This window comes from Cupressus sempervirens, chromosome 6 (genome assembly GCF_028749045.1).
Source record: "Cupressus sempervirens isolate cs-2001-9-10 chromosome 6, ASM2874904v1, whole genome shotgun sequence".
Classification (NCBI taxonomy): Eukaryota; Viridiplantae; Streptophyta; class Pinopsida; order Cupressales; family Cupressaceae; genus Cupressus; species Cupressus sempervirens.
Window position 1 is genome coordinate 46,137,975 of NC_143123.1, and position 6,446 is coordinate 46,144,420.

Genomic DNA, 6,446 nt, shown 5'->3' on the forward strand with positions numbered 1-6,446 from the left:
CTACATATCCCTCTACTATTGCTCCAGTAGTTTTGTGCATAGTATCCAACACAAAGTCAATTAAGTGCTTCATTTTATCACACGTCACACCCACTTTCCCTCTCTTCCTTCACACATATCTTGTGATGTTTATGAGCTTAGACTCCAAAAGGTGTTCGACTAAGTTCACTTAACCAACACTTCTTGTGCCAGAATATGTTCGACTTCATGCAAACATTGTCATATTTGCAAGAACTTGTTTGATATGCTCTCATATTTGGCTTTGACTTGTTGTAGATGTCGTTGTTCACCTGCATACGTATCTATGTATGTATCACTAACAATTTTGTTACAAAAGAGAAGACATAATAAAAACAACCTTCCCTTCTATAATCAAATGATTAAATCAAAATTTGTTGCCCTTCAACAAATTTTGTAATCGCATACTCTAAATGGGTTTAATATATGTTTTTGATTAACATTCCCCTTATAGGATCAAGAATGAAAACATTCATAATGTACTATAGTGTTGATTTATGGAGGTGTAAATAGGATAAATAAAATACTGAGAGGGGGGGGTGAATTAGAATCTTTAACACTTTTACCTTTTCACCAATTCATTCACATATATCAATAACTTGTGCATGTAAAACTTGTTGTAACATATAAAACTGATCAATCACATGCATGAAAATGAAAACACATAACACAATATTTTTTCCATAGAGACCCTCCAAGGTGAAGGTAAGACTATAGTGGGGATGACACCCACATATCTTCACTGTTGTGGTAATAAAGTTAACCAGTTAAGGTTACAATGTTTGATCATAAAATATGATCTACCATGTAAGGAGTCTACCTTATTAAAGGCTTAAGAGACTGCTAGGTCTCATCTTATTAGAGGATTTAACACTTACAAGAAAGTAAGGACTCTGTTAGGAGATTTACAAAGATCTATTAAGACCACTATGTTGAGAGGTTTACCCTGATTCAAGCCGATTAAAATTGATTCAACACTTGACTCTCGATTTGCTCTGTAAGTTGATTTTGAGTCTTCTCTTTGCTAATTGATCCTCTCCTTTTATCTGATATCACTTGTCTTTCTCTTTCACTTCATTGCCATGGCTAGGTCACTTTCTATATTATATGATAATAGAACCCTTCATTGACTTCTTATTTGTTCGCAATCCTTCTCTTGCATATTACTTATTGTTTGCATGCATACACCTCTCTACCTTTTCTCTTACTTTGCATGCATACTTACTATCTAGGTTAAGATTGTCACTATTTAAAGAATTTCGTAAAGAGTTTTCTAGATGCTTCCATGTATTGCCTCTTCATCTTGATCATTGAACACACAATATAGGGATCTGTGATCCACGTCATGTAAATGTTATGTAACAACTTTGTCAAAACTTAAATATACCTTCAAAGTTGGCATGATATTCATTTTTTGTCAAATTATGTTCCATTCTTGACTTTTATGTAAACTCTGCATTGTTTCTTCTTTATTGTTTCCTAATGCCGGACATAATTGTTTCTCGACCTATATTATCCTTATGATGCTCAACATGTATTATGCTCAGCATACACTATATAACTTGGCACTTGTATACTTGGAATTTTTTTGGTTGTTGTTGAGCTTGACTCATATAGAAATCACTTTGTGGCCATACACTTACTTGGCTCCTATAGAGCTCTGTACATACTTTCTTATGTACATGACTTGACCTATATAGAGTAGCTCAGTTACAATGATGACCATCTAGCTCTGTCTTGTAAATGACTAAGTGGTTGACACTAATAGACAATAATGGTTAGAGATACCAACAAAATTGTGTAATCACATTCTCTAAATGGGTTTAATATATGTTTCTGATTAACATTCCCCTTATAGGATCAAGAATGACAACATTCATAATGTAGTATAGACCTATCAAGGTCGACACATCAAATGATTTGTAAAATAAATAAAAATATACTACAAACTATTAGGATTGATGCATCAAGTAATTTATTTAAATTAAATGTAGATTTTTTTTAAAAGAGTAGTTTTCTAATAAATATCTAAATTGTATATTTTTATGAAGAGATCAATGACATTGGTCATAATATATGACTTGTCAAAGATTAGTAATAAGGTAGTGACCAAGATAATATTGAGAATGCTTAGTTAGCTCATATTTATGTAGTTCAAAGTATCATTTACAATGCTCAAAGAGTGTGTATACCTAGAATGGTCATATCATAACATTAAAAGGTTTGCATGGCATGTACCTAAATTGGTCTTAACCTATCTTTATAATTCTCAAATGAGTACAAACCTATAATGGTATTAACATAGCTTTATAGTCCTTGAAAGACCATGGACCCATAATGGTCTTTTAAACAATCCACAATACTATAATTTCACCCTTGTAGAATGGACGACAAGACCTATCTTGGTTTAGGTTTGAGAAAATGATCAAAATAGTCTTAATAATTCTCACTGTAAGCACAAATACACTTGATCAAAATAAGTATACATATTAAGCAATAGTACGACCAAATTAAGGTATGAAAGATAAAATTGATATCAATTAGCAAGATATCTCGGTATGTCAAGAGATGGGAAATAACTAATCATCAAAATTATAATTGTATATGATCTTGGCAATATGTACTTGCAGTATTAACATTTTCTCTAATATTTTATTTCAAACTATGCAATCAAATTTGCTAGAAAGGCTTATGGTCAACAAGAAGATCTAATGATGGATAAAAGATTTTAAAAATAGTCTAAAGTGATGATCAATTGAGTGGATCTCATCTCCATAAATATATTTGCACATTAAGGGGATGACATCTTTTCATGATTGATTAGACACCCATTTTCCATTATCCACCTCATAAAAAAATAGCAATTATATTATTATCATTGCTTTGAGTATTGTCATTAAGGATGGGTAGAATTTAGTTTTCTTAATTAGTAATATCAATCAATATTGGCATGGTTTGTGTAGTTGTTGCCACTTATTTTACTTGTGTATCTTCATAAAATAATCTAGTTGGTATTGCATATAAAGGATATTGAGTAGCACAATCTTAAACTTTATATTATGATTAAAAATTTCCTTTCTTTATTAATCATCATTAATTTTCATGACTAATTGTCTAACTAGGTGTCTTCTCCTTGAATTGGCATTACTTAACAATGCAAGTTTTCATCTTCAACTAATCAATGTCAAAGTCTTTGTGTGTTAGTTAATCCACTTGTTCTACCTAGTATTGATAATGTTTTATCTTTGTGAATGCTTGTTGTCGATATGTAGACTTCTCATTGTTGGTTATTATCCCATAGTGATGATGACATGATCCTCAATCCAACTATCTACTATTCTTGTGTCACAATGATGATTCTTAATGGATGATTATGATCACTTCATGGTTAATCTTCTCTTAAATCTTGATTGTGTATTAATAATATGTTTTCCATTAGAACTAAGATGCAATAATAATTTTCTTCATATTAATTGGTTTCTTATTATGCTTCCAAGTCATTTAATGGATGTGACTGAAGGTGTGTCATCAACTTATTAAAATCATCTTCTACCTTGAATAGTTCTCAATATCGCTCTATAGATATTGACTGTATAATTGATTGGGCTTTAATTATCACTTATGTATTCTCTACATAAGATTGAATATCTTAATCCAATTCTCTTTCCATTAAGGTGATCTTATTAGTAAGAGAAGTATGATGAATTGAATATGTTACTTGCTATATTTATTTGAGATTATGATTTTTGCACAGATGTTGTTGATAGACAAATCATTCATCTTGGATTTTGGCTTATCCTTATTTCACATTATGTTACTAAGGGAAAATAATCATATTCATCACACACACACACACACACACACACACACACACACACACACACACACACACACACACACACACACACACACACACACACACACACACACACACACACACACACACACACACACACACACTCTTTATTACTCAAAAAACGTATTTGCTCCATATATCTTACCTCTAACTATCAATTGATTATTTTTAGGTGTTCAAGGTCTGCCACTCCTTGATGACCCAAGTGTTGTATTGTTATATATCATTAGTAAAAAGATGGAAACATCAAAGTGATCCCCCATTTTTGTATGATTCTCAAATATAAGAAATAAGAAACAACCTTTGAAAAACCATAACTCCTTACATTTATAGTTTCATAGATTATTTGTTTAATACCCCTAATAAGTTCCTTGTTTCATTTTTGGTCTCTAATTTTTGTTTTTCTTTCTTTCCTCAAGCCCCAAGAAACAAAAGGGTGAATTTATTTACATAAACCTAAAATTATAAGATGGGATCAAGAATTATTATATTCCATATTACAACAAAATCCTTTAGAGGTCTAAGAAAAATCCAAATAAAAATAAGATTTTTAGACAATCAACACAAACTCCAGATAAAACACAATGAAAGAAAAGATATTTAAGTGTAATACCTTTCTAACCCTAACATAAGCTAGTAGGTATTTCAACCCTAAGTTTAGGTAGTGTTTATTGGGTAGAATTTGGTAGCCAAGAGTGTGCAAGATGACCAAAAAGATAGGATGTTAGTGTCTTTAGTAATAAGGCATGTCTTGTATAAATCTTCAAACTGCACTTGCAAACCAATTGGATAAAAATACTTGTTCTTGTGATGATAAAGAGGATTTGATATCCACTTTCTCATGTTATTATGATATTCATTATATTGACTCTATCTATAGGGTTGGACATCCCCTATGGGAAAACTATTTAACCTTGGTTGCAATAGGCAGTATCATATACACAATAGGGCATGATTTACTATAGAAGGTTATTTATATCAAGTTCCTAAGATTTTGAAACCTAGAGATCTTGGTTGTGGAGTGGAAAATTATGGATTGTGTAAGGGGAACCATGGGAGGAATTGTTGGACCAATTGGTTGTTGAAAGTAGATTGATACAAGCATGATACTATGTTTCAATCATTGTTTTGTCATTGATATTAAACTTGCTACTTGCCGGTAAGACAATTTCTTAGATGATTTAAGTACTATCATTTGTTTGATTGATCAAGAGGATTTGATCAAATGAGGTAACAATAACACTTAGTGGAAAATTTGAGTTATGATATGAAAAGGAGTACAAGGATCAATTAAGACTGTGATACTATAATGCATTGATAATCTACTTAAGGTTGCAAAGGATGGTTACACTAATTAAGTTCAGAAGAACAAATTAAAAGAATTGTGTTTGCCAAGCTTAACAATCCACACAATAAGTGTCGAGAAAAGTTAGTGTAAGTCAAGTAGAAAATTAGTTGGAATCAAGAAAAGTCAATTTTAGTGTGAGCCAAGTAATAAAGTGTAAGTCGAGTAAAATTTAGTTGATACTAAGCACCAGTGTACTTTAGTTTGTGCCAAGTGTTTTGATAGTGGATGCTAAGCAATGCAGAATGTGCTAAGCATCAGAAGCCAGTTAATGTCGAGTGTCAGCATTATGAGAAAGATCGTGAATTTGATCAATCTGAGTTGACAAGTTTGATTTCTTGTATTGTGTGAACCATGGGGGAGATAAGCTTGATGAGCCGGTGGCACAGAATTCAAAATAAATCTTTTTGAGGTGAATTCAAAGAGGATTGAAGGAGAAATTTCTAGAAAGGAATGAAATGAAATGAGGGGTATATTCATTGAATCCTACCTAATCCAACCTAACCCTAAAATGGACGATGGAGGTTGAACAAAAAAAGATCTTAATTTTCTATTTATAGAAATGGCTAGTTAGAAGAAAAGGTTGTTATGTGTGAGAACCTAAGGAAGACAAGTAGTCTAGGGTATTGCTTCATTCAGTGACCTAAGAGAAGAGACTGCATTGGCATGCAAAGAAAAAAGGCTTAAGGGTATGGATGCTTGAAGGGTGAACAAGCTATCAGAGCTTAAGTGTGTAAAAGCCAAGTAGAATAGAGGACTGAGACAAAGATCTATAATCTACAAGTGTGTTGTAAGTTGTTGTTAGATCAAAACTTACTATTACTTTATAATCATTGTATTAGTCTAGGGTGAATCCTTTGGATTAAGGTTGACCTAACAATCATTTGTGAATTCTTTAATTAGGTTACATTCCAAGTGAATGATCTAAAGTCCTCTAACAAGGCTCACTCCTAACAGGGTGATTGAAATCCCTTAACCAAGTCATATTTAACAATGTGCATTATAACCTTTAATAGGGTTGGCCTTTCACAAGGCATCACTTCAAAAGAGTGAGAATGAGTAGCATATTACTGGTGGTTTTTCCTAAATTGTGTTTCCACGTTAAATCATTGTGTCAAATGTGTTAATGAATCTGTTATGTTTTATGCTTACATTTCTACAAAGTTGATTTGACAGTAACCTACAAGTTTAATTGGTTGTATGATCTAATGGGATGCATATATGATG